General features: G+C 41.9%; 1 long non-coding RNA gene across 2 annotated transcripts in view; it reads left to right on the forward strand.

The window, feature by feature from the left end:
• Positions 1 to 19,097, forward strand: part of LOC135296252 (uncharacterized) — a 66,895-nt gene extending 47,798 nt beyond the window's left edge. For both annotated transcript variants that reach the window (XR_010358318.1, XR_010358319.1), the window contains one exon: positions 16,033 to 19,097. This is a non-coding gene — a long non-coding RNA (uncharacterized LOC135296252). The remainder of the gene's footprint in view (positions 1 to 16,032) is intronic.
• Positions 19,098 to 19,355: the final 258 nt, after the last annotated feature.

Genomic DNA, 19,355 nt, shown 5'->3' on the forward strand with positions numbered 1-19,355 from the left:
TGTGGCTTGTGAAAAAAAACTTCTGCTGGTGTTAATGCAGCTGCATGAGCATCGCAATGGTGCTCTCTTATTGAGTGTGGTAATGCATGGATGCAGCACACTTTAACCAAGAGTCAGCCAGCAGGTTGAGGGAGCTGATCCTTCACCTCTGCTTAGAACTGGTGATGCCACACCTGGAATGCTCTGTCCAGTTCTGGGCTCCACAGTAGAAGGGAGACATGAACAAACTGGAAAGAATTGAATATGCCATTAGGTGCCATTAAGATGTTTTAAGGGAGTGGAGCATCTGTGACATGAAGAAGATATGTGAGAACTGGGTCTGTACAACCTGGAGAAGGCTTAGGCGAAACCCATCAAACCTCATGCAAGGGTACAGAAGACAGAGACAGTCTCCTGGAGAGTTCTTGGTAACAAGTCAGGAGGCATTGCTTACAAGCTGGAACATGGGATGTTCATCATGAGGGTGGTCAGACACTGGACCATGTTGCACGGCAAAGTTGGGGAATCTCCATCCTTGGAGGTTTCAGCTCTTAGCTGAGAAACTCCCTGAACCACATGGTCTGTCTGGACCTGCTTTGACCAAGGACTTGGACTTGATGACCTTTAGAAATCCCTTCCAACATAAACTATTCGGATTCTATGAATGATAATTTTCTTCTTAAGTCCTCAACTATGTTCATGATTACAAGAGTTCTTGGTTGTTTAACTGTTCCTCTCGTGGAAGTCACTTGGTACCTTCCTCTCCATTTTTGTATCATTTCTAGTTCTCCTTGGGAGAAGTGGGTGATGTGCACCCAAAAGTATGTTAGTCCTGGAGAAAATGAATCATTTTATCCTCAGATCTTGAGCTGGTGCTGGTCTCTTTTTGGTACTGGCACTTACTGTTTATGATCAGTTTCAGCAACACATGGTTCACATAAAAAAAAAGACATGAAAACATACAGAAAAAATCCAAGACCTCCTCCTTGAACAGGCCCACAGCCTATTTTTGGCAGAACTGACAGCACATTAACCACCAGTCTTCAGTTTTGACCTCACAATTGCAAGAGGAGGTGAAAATATTCTGCATGGAGGCATCCATGTACAACTTTCTGGTGCTTTACAGCTTTGAATTCTTCCATCGTCTTCTTTCACTTTCCGTGAGAAGCTGCCCATCAGAGTCATCACACACCTGGACACTTATAGGACTTAAAAAGCACAATTCCCTGTCTCAAACACTGTCAAGGCTACAGAAGGAACTTACCAGAAGATAAGCCACCACAGTGACAACTTGAGATAAGCACAGAAGGGAGGAACTTGTGACGGGAGAGCACTAATTCCAGGCCTGACAGAGGTGAGATCTGTCTAGCACAACCTGCTTAATGCATTTGGACAAAAATTCCCACTGACTAAACTGTGGGGAAGGAAGCAAATGTTTAAATGCATATCACCAGTCAAAGATGACCCCAGGTTATGGGAATGGCATCTGAGACCACCCTGTGGAAACCCAGAACTTGGACTGTACAAAGGTGATACCCCAAGAACAGCTCCAGGAAACCCACCACTGAGAAGCCCAGGGTATAGAAGGATAAATAGGATGCTGCTGGATCCATGGGTTGTGACTATTTTCTGCTTGGTCTCCCTCCCTCTCTGTTCTATTTATTTTATCTCTCTGCCTTACATTTATTAACTAATTGATTATTTTATTGTTAACCTATTGTTGACTTTGGCAAATGGTCTCTTTGCACCTTAATTCAGGCAGAGGCATTTCTCACTATCTGGATGCTAACAACACTGGCAGTTATCAAGGGCTGAGTTAGGCTGGGTGTCCACACTTGTTTCACCACATGGAGGAACCATGACATGTTCCCTGTCCTGTAAAGTCCTTTTACTAGACATGGTCTTAAGTGCCCTATGAGCTCCCCATACATCCTACTGTGTTTCCTTTTTTCCCCATATATGTTATATAAAGGACACTAAAGGCAGAACGTAACTCAAGGCTATCAAAGTGCAGATGTCTGCATGAATGCCTTCCCAGGCACAGTAAATAGTCTGAGTTCCCAGAGGGACATTGAAGGGCTCAGTACAGTGGGCTGCTCATGAGTGTTAAATGCCATTTGGGAACTCCTGTCACAGCCCACAAAGTGCATCCAGAAGCCGCTCCTCTGGTGTGAGGCATCACCAAAAGCTTGTGTAATTTTGAACAGCCTTATGCAGATGGACCAGATGCCCTGAGGCACCTCAGGTATTACTCAGTACTTGTGTGTTACCTCCTATCTCTAGCTTTCTGCCTACATTGACTACTTTTACTAGTGGCTTGTTCAGTCTTTCCTCAGACAGGCACCAAGGGATGCTGGAGGCTCATTGGCTTTGACTGGCAGTCCAGAGAGAATGCCTAGTGAGAAAATGCCACTGTCCTGATGCATGAAGCATAGACAAATACCTTCCATTTCTTTCAGCTGTTCAAGAGTTATAGTTGGAGGAAAATTTTTATGCACATACTGATTTAAATCCTTCTGATACCATGCATCAATGAAGAATCATGTCTTTTTACATATATTCAGCATTATATTTCTGATTCTTTAGCTCTGATGTCTCCAGAGTAATGAATCCATCCTCTTTTCTTACTTTTGCCTTACATAAGAATAATGCCCTTAAAGGTGGCAATCACATGGCAGATGTTCTTTCCAGGTTTGCCCTGTGCACTGCTAGCAGATCCCTTCTTCCCTGGAATACATTCCCACATCTCTTTGTGTCTCTGGTTCCTGGCTTCTCATATGAGGACATGTTTTTAAAAGACCCAGGGACAGACATGTTTCCATCAGAGGAATGCAGACATGTCCCCTGTGTGTAAGCTTTTTTCTGTTTTTTCACCTGAGGCTTCCATCCCACTTCAGAGGTGCTTGACTTATCAACCTCCGTCCTGAACTTTAGCCATTTGCCTTCTATTCCCTGTATTTCTTTTAACATTAGTATCAGTGCTTTTAGCACCATGTTGGTTTTACTCAGTTAAAAAAGAATTAAAACTCCACTTGCTTCCAGGCTCTATCTCCCTGCATTGTGTCCATGGCAAAAAGGTTTTCAGTGAAATTGATGGTGGGTTTTTCTTTTTCCGTATAGTCTGTGCACCCTTATAGAGGCTTTCTATAAACTCTCACTGAACAATATACTCTGCCATAATTCTTGTATTATTTTCCAAAGGTCAGACCTTGTCATAGCTTGTGGTGTTGGCTAAAAGAAATCCAGATTTCTGAAAGTTCCAGCTTCAAGATTTGCTTCCTTTTTATTAAGGTATGTGACTCTTAGCTGTCAAAGAGGTACCACATTTTGGAGGCTTCATACCAGACTGGACTTCAATTTTACTTGGAAATATCTAAGCTTATTCTGTTGAGAATTAATCCTGTGTCTTATTGGAATTCTGCTTTAAATCTTTTGCTCCAGTTCCCTATCCTGATGTCTCTGCTCAGGAATATAAATTGCTAACATTATAAGATGTGATGCACAATCACAAATCTGACACAAAGTCTGTTTTGTACTCTGCAAGCAAATCTGACACTTCATTTCACCACTATTCCTCTTTTTTTTAATGCAGTAACATGATTTCATTATCAGTCTGAGTTAATTGCAAGCTATTAAAACCAGAAAATGCTTCAGAACCAGCAAAAGTCACAACTGTAGTCTTTTAGTCTCTTAGCATCTGTAGTCTTTTTCTGCACCAAAGTCAAACCTTCTCCAGTCATGTTCCACATTTCTGGATAATTTCACCAGATATTTTTAAAATCTGTTCCATTCTTCTTCTGGGAAATTTTCTTACATAATTTTTGTTTTGTACACACACTGTATGCATTTTGCTTTAAGGTACAAAAGACAGCAGAACAGTTTCATTTGGTATTTAAGCTTTGTCTGATCATGCTTTCAGCTCATGAACCTCTGCCTGATGAAGGATCTGGCCCTTGCAGCATCTGCTGAGGTGTGGTTCCATGCAGCCTTCCTCCCTGCTGCTCCTAGAAGGGGGATAATAACAGATTAATACAACCATGGATGTTTAGGAGACCACAGGAGACAATTTATAGACTTAATATGTCACCTCCAGGGTTACAGATCATCACACATCTGCTTTGTTGCCATAAGCATTATTTCTTCTGCCTTCCCTAAATGTAGTGGACCTTTTCTGCTAAATGAGTCCATCAGTTTATGCCAGGAGACAAATGACTTTCTCCTCCTATGTCTGTGAGTGCTGTGGAGCCCAAAAACTGGTACAAGGCAAGAATTTAGCAGTGTATAGGGTAAGGTAATTGAGGTATGACATGAAGTCATGAGCTGCCTCTTTCACAGAATTCAGGCTGTACTGTTATTTGTAGTGGAGAACTGAAAAGGATAGGCTTTGAATTTAAAAAAAAAAAACCACCCTATGTCACCATTTCTTCTTCAGTTGTATGTTTTAGTGTAATGTATCCCTGTTGGTGACCAAGTCAAGGAGCAAAGACATGGCTCGCTCCCACTTTAAACTGCAGACCAATTATTTTACCAGTGGGAAATAAGGCTTTTGCAGTCTGTGATGGGAAGCAAAATTGCTTCATCCTCAGGAATCTAAGTATTTCATGAGCTAGCAATAGGGAGCCCATACAAAGCTATAATTTGCAATCTGAATCTAATTTCAAACTTCATCTCACCAAAAATGAAAATTAATGTATAAAGGGACTCCTTGTATCACAAGTGCTCTCTTTCTGAATTCTATTACCTTCTGAGTTAACCCATAATTTAGCTTTTTTAAACAAATTAAATTGAAATTGATGGATGCTTTAAAGTTTATAGTTTAATTTCTTTGTGTACTGTATCTTAACAAATTACAGTCAGCTTTGGATAAAACCAAGTGTACCTAATATGAAATAATCTTGTCAGAAGCCTACTTGCTTAGGCTGCAGAGTTTTCAAATCTTCTTAGCATAAAGGAGAACTTTTAATAGACCGTATCCAAGTGTGTTGAGACCATGCAGTCCTGCAAATCTCCTGGAGATAGATGGTAGGGACGAATAATCACCCTCCCAGACATGGTTTAAACCTCTAATTCAATGCATACATAATATATATCCTTCTAACCTGAAGAACACTGCATTGGAGAAGACAGGCTAGACACAGCCTGTCTTAACAGGAGTGACAGGGACGATTTTGAGGGAGCAGAAAGACGATGTTTCCCAGGTGGTTACAGGACAGGCAGTTGTGCTTCTGTGCAGATGGGAGTCTTTTGAATGTCACGTTTACAAAAGACTTAAAGACTACATTGGCTTGAAGTTTCAATGAACCCACGTACAAGGGGGCTTCTGTCAGCAGCAGGAGCCTGTATGGGCTGTGCCAAGGCAGGGCCCTCTGCTACAGCAGTCCCACAGCCTGGGGTCACCTCACTGGAGACCTGGAAACAGATCCAAGCACGGGAGAGAGTTGCATGTCAACACACACGGGCAAGGAGTGAAGGCATGCCCTGCAGTAAGGGTGACCCTGAACCATCTCTGATTACCAAAGGACCAGGTCTTATTTACTTGCAAATTAGCCATGACATTTTTCATGTCAGCCAGCAGCCCCATTCTACCTTTTTGACTTAAAAAAAAAGGAAATATACACGTCAGCTGTTCTAAGAATAAGCTCATTGTAAATGCTAAGGAAAGTAAATAATGATCCTAAGTAGTTTCTTGACAAAGCCTGGCAGACACTTGGGGTCTGGTGTCTGATCACACTCATGCCAGGCATATGCACTTCTCTGTCGCTGTGAAAGCTTCCTTGAGTGTGCCCCAAGTGTCAGACACTGTGGAAAGCTCTGCCCATGGGTGCTCATGGCAGATTTAGCAGCCCCCAGCAGCAAAGATCTCTGAGAGCCTGCTGGCACTAGGCAGGGTGTGCTCCCTCCACGCTGTCCTGCCCTGCCTGGTGGGGGCTGTGAGAGCTGGCCAAGGGCTGGGGGGCACTTACAGCAGCTGTGGCACCCACCAGTGCACTCCTTGGGGATGTCTGAGGTAAACAGGGAAGGCAGAAATGCAAGGAAATACTCAGAATTATGCAACAGCCCGAATTCAGTCCTGACACATACATATTCATTAACTTTGGGGACCTGGCATTGAAAACTTATCAGCAAGTGTCTTTTCTTACCTGCACCAAAGATAATGCAGCTTCCATGTCTTACATTTCCATAGAAATTTCAGTGAGCATGGATTTTCTCATGTTTACTTTGTGTTGCTGTTACTTAGACACTTCCACTTTTCAGGTGAAACTGGGAAAACAGTCTGTCTAACACGGATTAATGAATCTATGTCTCTGTGGAGGAGGAATAATCCCATGAAACATGAGTTATTGTTTTATTGTTGCTTCCAAGGGTCAGGTGTTACTTTTTTCTGACTTGCATTACCAATTGCTTCCATTTAAGTTCTAAGGACTGAAGAGCTCACATTCTCACTCTTCATGCATCCCCATAACTGAGCTCTCAGACCTTAGCCAGCAGAGTAACAACATGATCCAGTATAAACCAGGATAGACAAATGCAAATTATATATAAAAGTAATAGAATATGCTAATTCTTATGGTAAAGAAGCTGATTATTGAGGAGTAAATCAAACTGACCTAAGTAATTTTCCAGAATCCTTTAACATTGGGCTGGACAACATGTGAAGTTCTTAAATACAGAAAAGAAGCCATGTGAGCAGATAGCAGGAATTTATATGAAAAAAAAATTTCTCTTGGAAAGCCATGAAAGATCCAGTTTGCTTGTCATCTATTGGGGCCTTCAGATGTCATTCATTTAGGGTGATCCTAAGCAGAGCAGCTCTACTGTTTTGAACATTATATTTTTATGTGAATATGTAGATAACTGTATAGTAGATTGGCCTTGTCTACTTTTATGAACAGCATTTTTATTGTGCCATTAACAAATATTTTTCAGAAGCAAAGGAAAGAATGCAAAAAACATACCTGCTGCACATTCTTATTTATGCACATGTATTAATGCTAAATAATGCATGTTATTTGGCAATGGAAAGTTATTCTTGTGCCTATTGACATTAGTATTGCTATTTCTGCAAACAGCTGGGTTTCTCATACATATTCATTGCCTTGCTTTCCTTGACACAGACCCAGGTAAGCAATCATCATTCAGTATTTCATTGCGTGAAATGGCAATAAGAGTCTTGCAGCACCCACCGCCTTCGCAGCCTCTGGGTGAGCCATTTACACACTGCCGTTTTAAACATTGTTTCCCAGAGGCATAAAGTCTAGGGAAAGCAGGTCCAGGAGCAGAAGTTCAGCTCTGAAGCTGGGGGCGGAGTGGTACAGGAGCCCATCCACACATGTTCCTTCCTTCCCCTGGGGGGCAGCAGAATATTGCTGTTAAGGGCAGTTCCCTTGATGCTGAACCCTTGGGACTGGCAAGCACAGCTCCCTTAGCTATGCTGAACTTTCCTGCCATGTACTCCTGCCATCCTGGAAATAATCTGTCGTGCTACTGGATGGGAAGAACATTACCAGGGGAGGAATGTTGGTTGAAATAAGTTCCTTTGATGGAAAGCATTAAGTGAGACAACTTTATAACCTGTAGGTAAATTCAGATTGTAATTTGCCTCTCACGGTCCTTAAATTCTACATCAGCTCTAGGAAAGGTCATGTCTGGGATGATGATTTGGCTTATTGAATTTTGTACTTTATACTTTGGCAGGGATGGAAAGTAAATTCTGCATTGCCACAAAGGCAGACCTGGACCTACAGACACTCCAAGAAGTCTCTGTATCCTCTTTGTGCTACAAAATTAGTTTGTCTTTTCACAGGCAGGTGCAGTGCAGGTTGTGTTGCTTATCCCAGGACACCCAAAGCATCAAATATTCCATCTGGTTGTTTGGATGTTTGGGAGCAGCATGAATGTTATTCTCAGAGCACCTATGGCTCAAGCTGTTCAGCACAGGTTTCCACACTGCTTTGCCAATGTCTTTATTCACCTGATCTACAAGCACCACCCTTTAAAGAAAAGTATCTCCATCCTTTCCTCCTCCCATATTATGCTGTATTGTTCAGAAGCAAAGGCAGCCTCCTAAAGCAGTTATACTACCTGGCAAACCACTAAAATTTTGAAAATGCTATACATTTGAAAAATCTCTTTATTATTCATCCTTTTTGGGACCATACTTTATTTTATAATAAAGAGCCAACCAAACCAGAGGGTACTTCCATATGCACTGTAGGGACAAACCCTACAACAGGCTGCACGCATAGCCCTTTTCATCTTCACCTGCTGCCCCTTTCCTCAGGCTGTGGCATAACTCTGCCCATTGCAGTGGCAGGTATTTCTGCACTAAGCATCAGGCCTTAAGAAAATGAAGGTGAGCACATTTCTGATAGCTTTTCCAGTCAGAGTGGCCTCAAGAGTGTTGGTGGCTAGCTGGCAGCTCGAAAGTGAAGGATGCCATATCCCATTATCAGTCTCACCACATCCTCCCTTTCAAGCACTCATTGCAGAAGCCCAAGGCAATTGAGAGGATATTGAATCACTTCTGTTAAAGCTGGACTTCCTAAAGCTGACTGTGGTTTATTAAAAAAAAAATAGCACTGGAAGAGGTTTAAAGAATGCATAAATCGTATTACCTTGGAAAGTACTGGAAAGAGTGTTGAGGTCCAGCAAGGGCATATAGTGTAATGTATTAAATATGGTATCCTACCACAAGCAAGGCTTTCTTTGGCTCTAGGAGATATGATGAAAAATAGGGCTAAAAGAAGGTTAAGAGGCTCTGGATTCTCAATTACTTTGTAACAAAAGTGTCTTGGGATGATTTATGAGAGATTCAGGACTTTTATTTCTTCTGGGAAATTATTTTTTTTTAAATGGGAAACTATTCTGAATGCCATAAAGCCCTAATTTAGGGGTTTTTTTTGTACTAAATGTATTTTGTACCTCCAAGTATAATGTGGTAAAATTAATAATAATAATAATAACATCAACAATAACAATAACAATAATAATAACAACAAAACAACAACAACAACAGATCAGATCAGATGAAAAACCTCATTTCTGTTGGATAAAATATCTGCAGGAGAGACTTCTCAACACTGTGTGGTGGTTCAGGAAGGCAGCAAGATGGTCTCTGCATGTGGGGATGCTCTGCCATGAGAGGTGTCCTGCACACCTGAAGGTCACAGTGCCTGGCTCCCCACAGTAGCAGAACTGCACACAAGGGCAGATTGCTCTCCATAAATCTTCATCTCCCCAGGCTGAAGGCAACCTTCCACAATAGCCACATGCTATAGCCAAAGAGGATGTTATAACAACGTGACAATCATTAGCCTTACCCTGCTTTGAAAAGCAACTGTACACAATAACCATAAACACAGCCCATTTTTAAGGCTCATCAATGCTTCCTGGAGTGTTACAACTACTTTCATTTTTTACAATTTCATTCCTGTTGCCCCAAAAGATCCAGCATTATGATGGGATATTAGCCGGATGCTTTTCATTGTGAAACATCATCAACTGAGTCATTTACTGAATCCTAACATTTTTGCATCTGGGCTGCAGGAAAACAGATGTACACAAGTGACTCTGAGGGCTGCAATGACTCACGGCACTTTATGACTAGACGTGGTAAGTGAGAAGGAAAGACTCGAACCACAGAGCCTAGTGTGAGCCCACGGGGCTGGTGAGGTTTTATTTGTAACCAGAGCACAGCTCTTCTGGAAGCTGCTGAATGATGGCAAACTCTTCTGCAGTGTGCCACTTTCTTACAGAGGCACTTCACCCTCTGTAAGGGCATCATAAGAGAAATATAATTTTCTACATGTGCAGCATGGCTCCTGACTCTAATATTGTCTTTTCTGTATATCAATGGGAGTTCTCAGCATATAAAAGAATAGTACCAGAAGCAAAATGTCATTTGCAGGTTGGGAGCATAAATTTTGCTCTAAGACTGATTAGAAATGAAATTTAAAAGATCCAGAGATTTACTGGTTCAGCCTACAGTCAAACTGCTCAATGCTGCTGTGCCAAAGAGAGTCAACTACTCGTAGCCATTTGCTTATCCTCTTAGAGCACCAAAATCAATCCCTGAAATGAAGTAAACATAGCTGCATTGATCTGGCAATGACCTAATTTTTGAAAGTCACTAAGAGGCTATAATGGTGTTTTCATAAAATACAGCATTTGTTGGAGTGCTGACATGCAGGCAGTGGGAGGGTTAAGTGATTGCTCTGATAAGTCTCGGCACTGGAGAGCAAACAGTAGCAGGAATTCCCCAGGGTGCAGAAGAGAGACAAGATCATTAAAAAACTTCAAGTGCTGTTCAATTAAATGTGACAGGCTTGATAGTGGCATGATTTTTCTGGATAACTTTGACATCAGAACAAAAAGATGTATTGCTTTTCACCTCTTGCAGAAAGCTTAAAAAAACAGTGCCCTCTTTGTTTGGACAGCCTATTTATTTGCCCTTGAACTGAGACTCACTGAGCCTGATGAGGGCAAACCTATGTCAGGTGACCCTGTTGGATTTGCTCTGTACCATGGGTGAGGTGTGCCAGAGACACCTGCACACGCTTACACTGAGGCTCCTGCATGAGCACAAGGGCTGGTGTCACCTCCTAGCAGTTGCTGGAGATGCAGAATGTGGTGGCCTGAGACCCCTTGGATGTCCTCAGAACATCCATGCACACACAGCAGATGCAAGAGGTCCCAAGGAGAAGGGGAGGAAAAGATTGAGGCATGCACATGGTGCTAAATATTTATGCTCAGCCAACTGAAGCGAGCAGTAAATGTTCTTCTGCAAAGTCCCCAGTGAGTCCTGGGTGTTCATATAAATGTTTGTGGTAAAAGTAGGTACTCCTTGAGGCAAAGAGCAGGAATAACTGTAACACAGTGGCTAGCACACTCACAGAAATGCCAGCCCCTGTAGATATTCATCTAGGTGTGGACAGAAACCTGGTGTCTCCGGGTAAATTTCTCACCACTTTACCTGCAGATTTATGTTGATTCGTATTTCTTCTCACTCTCCCCTATTTCTTTTTTTTTCCATTCTTTCAGCCCTTTCCCTCTATTCATACATTCATGTTCCCTCTCTCTTTCAGCAGCTCTTGGAAAGGACGGTTCAGGCAATCAGCACAGTAGTCCCAGGTGTGAATCCAGATTGGAGGCTAATCTTCAGGCTCAGAGTGACAAAGCCAAAGATACACATGCACCTTTCTTCAGCCACTTCCCTTTTGGCTGACTTTCTGCTTGGCTTTTGGGCCTTTTCAGATTTTCTGCCCTAGATAAGGTGCCTAGAAGCTCCTTAGGTGCTGCCTGGGGAGCTGTGCATGTGTGGAGATAACATTCATGAGGCTCTTCTTCAGCTTCATAGTGCTGCCGCTTCTGCACATGGCCCAAATGTGCCCCTCCTCACTTTCAAGTCTTTACCTTTCAGCAGTTCTTTTGGGTCACACAAAAGATTTTAGGGGGAGCATGTGAACCAAGTGCTTAAAGGATATAAGTGAGCAAAGCACTCAAGCTGATGAAGTTGACTCCATCCTACATCCCTCATTGAAGTGTACAGTAGATTATGTCCCTAGAAATCAGTATTCAGCTAAGAAGTCCTTTTTTTACTTTCTTATAGTATTCACTATTTAGCTATTTAAATTTCTATTTCTAAGACAAGCTTTCTGATTCACTGTTACTTCAGCTGTGTAAACAACTTCCTTCCAGTACTACAGGTTGTTGTAGCCCTCTATTACTATGACACATTTTGTGTTTTACCAGAGTGGGCTTGGAGCACCCTCGTTGCAGTGCCTCAGCAGGGTGCCTTGGAAAATCATCCCTTCAGTTCTCTGTTTAAATGACTCCATCCCTAACAATCCAGATTTAATAAAACACTTTTTTCAAAGGCTTGATTTTGGCTACCTAAAACAACTCATGCTCTTTCTTTTGGTATTACCTTCTGGATACGTTACTCTGCCTCTTTGGAGTTGCTGTTCTGTGCTGCCTTTCTATGTCCTGCATTAAGTTTATTCTATTTTGCCCTGGAGGCCGTGGGTCTACTTTGTAATTATAAGTCTTTGTTGTCTTTCTTTGAGTGCTTTCCAATGTAGCAATACCTCCCTATTTTTAATTGACTTGGCAGAGAATAGATGTGAGCCTGAAATGCACCACAGATTACAAGAACATTATTTTTTCAAGTTTTGCCTGAGCAAGAACAAGGTAGATTTTTGCTCAACTGGCCAAAGCTCAGATCACCTTCCAAGTCTGATCAAGATCACTGCCTGCTCTCTGAAAAAAAATTCCAAAATAGTTGGAAAGTGAGGCAGCCACAAACTCTATAATTCCTCTTCTCAAGATGAACATGGGCTTTTTTAAGGTCATTGAAGCCAAAGGACTCTATCTGTCCTATATCTACTCTATTCTATAATCCTAGAATCATGGAATGGTTTGAGTTGGAAGGGACCTTAAAGATCATCTAGTTCCAACCCCTTGCAGGGACACTCCCACTAGACCAGTTTGCTCAAAGCCCCATCCAAACTGGCCTTGAACACTTCCAGGGATGGAGCAACCACAGCTTCTCTGGGCAACCTGTTCTAGTGTCTCAGCAGGCTGACATTAAAGAATTTTTTCCTAACGTCTGAAGCAAGCCTACTTTCTTTCAGTTTGAAGCCATTCCACCTTGTCCTGTCACTACATGCCCCTGTAAAAAGTGCCTTTCCTTGGAAGTGCCCCCTTTAGGTATTGAAGGACTGCTTTAAGGTTCCCCCAATGTCTTCTCCTCTCCAGTCCTCTCATCTCTGACAATTCCAGTTCTCTCAGCCTGTCTTCATAGGAGAGGTGCTCCAGCCCTCTGATCATCTTCATGGCCCTACTCTGGACTTGCTCCAACAAGACACTCCAACAGCTTCATGTCCTTCTTGTGTTGGGGGCTCCAGAGCTGGACACAGCACTCCAGATGGGATCTCATGAGAGCAGAGTGGCAGAGATCACCTCCCTTGACATGCCGGTCACACTTTTTCACCCAGGATGTGTTTGGCTTTCTGCGCCATGAGCTCACATTGCCGTATCACATTGAATTTCTTGTCAACTAACATCTCGAAGTCCTCCTCAGGGCTGGTCTCAATCCATTCTCTGCCCAGCCTGGATTCGTGCTTAGGATTGCCCTGATCTGGGTGCAGGACCTTGCACTTGGCTTTGTTGAATTTCATGGGGTTCACATGGGCCACCTCTCAAGCGTGTCAAGGTCCCTCTGGATGAAATCCCTTCCCTCCAATGTGTCAATTGCATCAGAGAGTTTGGTGTTATCAGCAAACTTGCTGAGGGTGTGCTTGATCCCATTGTACCTGTCACTGACAAAGATAAATAGTGCCTGTCCCAATACTGACCCCTGAGGAGCACCACTCATCACTGTTCTCCACTTGGGACATCAAACTCTTGCCTGCAACTCTTTCAGTGTGACCATTAAGCCAATTCCTTCTGCACCGCATGGTCCATCAATCAAATTCATGTCTCTCCAGTTTAGAAATATAGATATCATGCAGGACAGTTCAAAATGCTTTGCACAAGTCCCATGGACTATCCACACGTCCCTTTTGCACTTTCAGGTTACTAAGATGGTCTCAAACATCATCTTCTGCAGTGGGCAGTTTTTCATTCTCCTGGTTCCCACCTTTGCCCTCTGCAAATTGGGCAGTGTGGCTGGAGCACTTGTCAGTGAAGACTGAGGGAAAAAAAGTCATTGAGTGCCTCAGCCTTCTCCACATCCCAGGCAACCAAGTCTCCTCCCATTTTCTTCTGGAGAGGGCCTATGATTTTCTTAGTTTCCTTGTTATCACTGACATACCTGCAGAAGATTAATTTTGTTGCTTTTAATATCCTGGTTGGATTTAATTCTATCAGGATTTATCTTTCCCAACCTGACCCCTGTCTGTGCAGGCAACTTCTCTGCATTCCTCCAAGGCTACCTGTCCTTGTTCCACTCTCTGACCTGTCCTTGTTTCCACCCTCTGCAGGCTTCCTTTTAATGTTTGAATTTGCCCAGGGGCTCCTTTGTTCATCCATGCAGGCCTCCTAGGGATTTTGCCTCACTTCTTCTTTGCTGGGATGCATGACTCCTGAGCTGGGAGGAAGTGATCCTTCAATACTGACAAGCTTTTTTGGGCATCTTCTCCTTCCAGGGCTCTATCCTATGGCACTCTACTAAGCAGATCCCTGAAGAGCAAAGTCTGCTCTCCAGAAGTGCTGGGTAAGAGGTTTGTGCTGTACACTACTCCCTGCCCTAAGGCTTTTTAAAACCCACCATTCCATGGTCACTGCAGCCAAGGTTGCCCTTTTGAGATTCACATTCCACACCAACCTCTCCTTCTGGTTGAGAACAAGGTCCAGCTTAGCACCTCTCATTGTTAGCTCTTCTCCCATTCAGAGAAGGAAATTATCATTAATGTGCTCCAGGATCCTCCTGGATTGCTTATGCTCTGCTGTGTTGTCCCTCCAACAGATATGGTTGACAGATATGTGGTTGGGACAGATATGTCCCAACCACACGGTGGTTGAAGTTTCCCATGAGGAATGGAGATCTTGCATGAGAGGCTGCTCCTATCTGTTTACAAAAGGTTTAATTAATTAGAAATTCAAATAATTAGAGTCTAGTAAGGAACAAGCAAAAGAGTGAATGAATTTTAATAAATTACACCTGAAGCAGAAAATATATCATTATTAGACATTTTTGTAGACTACCTTCTATTGATTATAATGCATCCTGTTCCTACATTTACTTGTCTTTGCTTTTATTTTAATCTCAGTGATTAAAAATGAAGGACGTAAAAAATGCATTAAAAATGCAAAATGCTAGAAATGCAATTTCTAGCAAGTCACTTTTTAGAGAGTAGTAAAAAATACTGGATCATCCTAATAGCTTAACAGAATAACATGAAAGCCACAACCACAGCTGATTAGCTCTTTTACTCAGATGGGGAAGGATGGATGGATGGATGGATGGATGGATGGATGGATGGATGGATGGATGGATGGATGGATGGATGAAAATAGGTATAAAACCCTTATATGCATTAGTGTGGATGCACCTATCAGCATATACCCCTCCTATAAAAATACAGCAGCCCCAAGTTTAATAGTCTGATGGACAGTGGTCACTGGAGCATATAGTGTTTCTGCGTAATATGAATAATTTTGAATGATGTGACTTTTATTATCTACAAAACTCTTTCCACTTTGTGTTCAGGCTGAAGTGATATTCTATATTCTCATTCAAAATGCCAGGGTGCTGTGGAACCTCACTGCTATGCCCCTCTCTGCTCACCTGCACAGCCTGCACCCCTGTGGAACTGATCCTGCAGAAGCTGAGCAATCTGCTGGGAGCAATAATGCTCTAAAATACAAGCTTATGGCTTAGCCATGCAAATTACTCCTCTGAACCTGAAGCACAAATTAAGCACTTCAAGCTAGGGCAGGTCTGTGGGGAGACCAGAACTGGGGTGCTCTGCCCCTTGCAGGACGCTTGCTGTGCGGTGGTACTCCCACATGCGGCAATAGGTGTATGCAGGGCTGGATCCTGCATTTGATCATGCTATTCATCATGTAAGAGTCCACTCAACAAAAGAGCAGATTGGCTGCATGAAACACAAATGTGTTTTGGGAGCATTTTTGGAAGGTAAAAAGTTCTTCAAAATATGTAGGCAAAAGGCCAGATGAAGAACTGAGCTTGTTAAATGAGCTGCTTTTCAGCTGGCACTGCCAGCCAGAGCCTGGTACAGCATCTTTCAGGCACATGCCCTAATTTGCACTAGCTTGGATTCTTGTTGTTCATTGTATAGCATTTGATGACAGTCTAGAAGATCTTTGTGCCTACAAGACCAGTGTGAGATGGTGGTAGAAAAAACTGCCAAGGGCATCAGCTTGGTGTACGAAGATCTGCATTCTGGGGATGAGAGTCTTGCTGGCATCAAGAAAAAACATTTGGGGTGGAACGTGCTGGACTTGTGCTGGCTTTGGGGTAACATATACATATCCTGGTCAAAACCACAAATATCCTCTTTTGAGTTTTCTTTTTTTTTTATCCCACAGGAAGAACTTGTAAATAAGATGTCAAGATTGCAGTGGACCCGTGGGCTCTGAAGACAGCTGTGGGAAATGAACTGCACAAAGCTTTACCATGTGCAGACTGTCTTAATGAGTGCAGGAGAGTTAACAAATGCAGCTTTTAAAGCAAGGACAATCCAAATGAGCAAGCAGTGGGAAGTTTACATTTGAAATCAAAATGTGTTTTTTACTTTAAAAATACTTGTTTCCGAAGGAGGAATAATTCTGCTGGGTGTCTGGTCTTTTCTGTTTAAGCAGGAATTGTAACAGTAAATGGTTTTACTGGAGAGAGTAACATTTGTTAGCAGTCAATATAACAAGTAAAGGGAAAAGGATCCTGATTTTAGCTTACCAAGGCAGTAGGTGGTCACCAACATAGAAAATGTTAATATTCTACCCTTCACAGATAGGCTATGTCTATCTATCAGTGTATTTCTAAGTACCCAATCATTGTCACATCTCCCTGGGTACTTTACAAAATCAGATAAACCATGGCAACTGAATAATAATGTGGCTTGAAAGAAAAAGCCATTAACAAAAAGAAATGCATTCTCCCCCTCTAGTTCCTTAATTTAAAATTCACACCAGGCTCCAGCAATCTGAATATTAGAAAAAAATTTCAAAGAGAATACACAATGACTAAGTGGTTATATATTCCTATCCCCTCCCCGAAGAATAAATGACAACTGTGCTTGGCAGAAACCTGAGGAGTTGCACTATATGCAATCAGACCAATTGTATCCAGTTTTTTTTGCCTCCAGGCATGGCCAGCAGCAAACTGTTTTTGCACAGCATGTTTGGTCTTAAGCTTTGTAGCTCCAAAGGAAGGCTAAGCAACTACAGTGCAACTCTTCAGTGCGAGCCACAGGAAAGTATATTTGCTTTGTGCATTTTCCATCCATGGAGAACAGGAAGGCATATTTGCCTCTTGCATTTCCATCCATGGAGAACAGGAAGGCATATTGCCTCCTACATTTTCCATTTTGGCCAACAGGGCAGCAGTCAGTCTCATTAAGGCTGCTGGCAGCTGTGGTGTGTCAGGGACTGTGCTATAACTGCAGAGCCCTTCCCCATCACGTGGCAGTGCATCAGAGACTGATAGAGCCCACTTGCTCTGTTCAGCATAGAAGTATCTGATTATTGCTAAGCTTTCAAGAGTGGTTTGGTGGTGGCAAACTGCACATGACAGTTGTATAACACACAGACAAGAATTATCTTTGAGCAATTTCTGATCTCTACAAGGGTGGTTTCTTTTCTTAAGTTTGAAAGCATCAATAGTCAACTCCAATTTCTACCCTATTTTCTGCATTATATGCTTGCTCATTTTCCTGTCCTAACTTTTAAAATCTCACTCATATAGAAGAAAGCATTCCATGCATATTTTTAATATTATCCTTTTCTCTGGCTTCAGTTATAGTGTTTTTAGTTGGAGTATTTGAAACTATACACCCTAGAGACCTCCTTCTACATTAGTTAATAGGGCTCCAGTGCATTTGGTGTTCTTTTGATTTGGCACTATTCTTTGTCTCCTTCTTATTACAGCTTAACTTTCATTTGATCTGCTTTCTTATTTCCTGTTGAAACTTTTTCAATGAAATATCCATGGTAGTGCTCACGTTCTTTCTTATGATTTATTTGATTTAGAGAACTGTAGTGCTGAGGTAGAGAGAGCTGCCTTCTGCCTTGCATTTCTATCAGTTAATTTAACAGCAGCTATCTGTCCTACATTCAATTTCATCTTTCATTATGTGACATTTTAACAATGTTGTGAGATTATTTGGAAATTCTACAGCCTTTTGGTTTTTTATTATGAACTCGTGTCAGCCTGAAATGATGTCATTTCATTCACTTCACTTCAGACTCTTTCTTGGATATTATAACCCACATCTGTGGATGTTTCTCTGCTTACACCCCTTCTTTTTATTGAATAAAATATATAGGCACTTCCTTTGCTGACAACTTTCCACGTTCTTATAAAACCAGAAAACAATGATTCCCTACATCAGGTTTTGATTCCATCAGTAACAAGAATATTTAGAAAATTTGTATGAGTAAATGCAATAATTTTATTTTTATTGTATTTTAAGGGAAGAATAAAAGTAAACATGGAGCTGGACTAAGGTCACATTCATTCTGAAATAAATATCAAAATATGCAAAATATATAAAAATTATAACCAAATATATAAAAATTATAACAAAGTAGTTATCTTCTCCTTGCATAGCACAGAATAACAGGCACAGCTTCTTTAATGGACTATACCTACAATGTGCCATCAAGAAGGAAGCTTACAAAGCAGGCTTTGTATGCTCTATATAATTAGAGTGATTAGGAAGAATACCTATGTATCAGGAGAAGCAAATATTAGAGTAAGGGTAAAAAAAAGGTTTTTCTTAACAGCTTCAGCCCGCAGAGATAAGGTAATCCTGCATGTCAAACACACGCCACAAACCGATCCACAAATACTATCGGCTATCTGCTAAAAAGTATAAAGCAAGTCATTCATTTACAGCAACCTGCTAAGGAGGATAAATCCTCAAAGGCTAATGAAGTAAAGGGCTCTGAGCAAGGATTTAGCTAGTCTGTGTGCCTGGGAAGGATGCTCTTTTACCACACATCCACCCCCTGAGCAGCTTATAGACGGCCTTCGAAGCATCAGCACACACAAGCACACCTCCTGGTGGTTCTCCTGTGCAGCCCTGCCACCAACAAGCCTCGTGGGGCTCCCCAAAACCCCACAGGGTCACCAGGCTACTGCAGGCTTTTCTGAATGCTGACATATGAATTTTAAAAAATGGGCTGTACAGCCTTGTATTTCTGCTGTACTGACAAACACAGGTAGATCTGATTTTCCAAAATCCTGATTTCAGCGCACCAAACCATTCATGTGTTTGTATCAGTCCTGGGAGAATGTTTGCAGAATATCCTTGAGCCCAGGGTCTTGAGAACTCCAGGGCTCACCACGGAGTCACAGCTTCACCATGTCCTTCCAAAAAAGCTGCAGGCTCACTGCCCAAATCACTGTTGGATCTATAGTGTTTACATATAAAATTTTAGGGTTACTTATTACATAATTTAAAATAAAGAGAGGAAGGGGTGAAACCTTCTAAACAAGATACACACATGGATATGTATGTGTCTGTGTATGTTTATGTGTATATGTATATGTATATGTATATGTATATGTATATGTATATGTATATGTATATGTATGTATATGTATATATTAAAAGTGAGTTGATTAAACTTTAACCCAAACCTTCAGCAATCAGTTTCAGCCTCAGGAAAAGACAGACTAAGCTGTATGC

The sequence above is a fragment of the Passer domesticus genome, chromosome 3 (assembly GCF_036417665.1).
Source record: "Passer domesticus isolate bPasDom1 chromosome 3, bPasDom1.hap1, whole genome shotgun sequence".
Taxonomy (NCBI): domain Eukaryota; kingdom Metazoa; phylum Chordata; class Aves; order Passeriformes; family Passeridae; genus Passer; species Passer domesticus.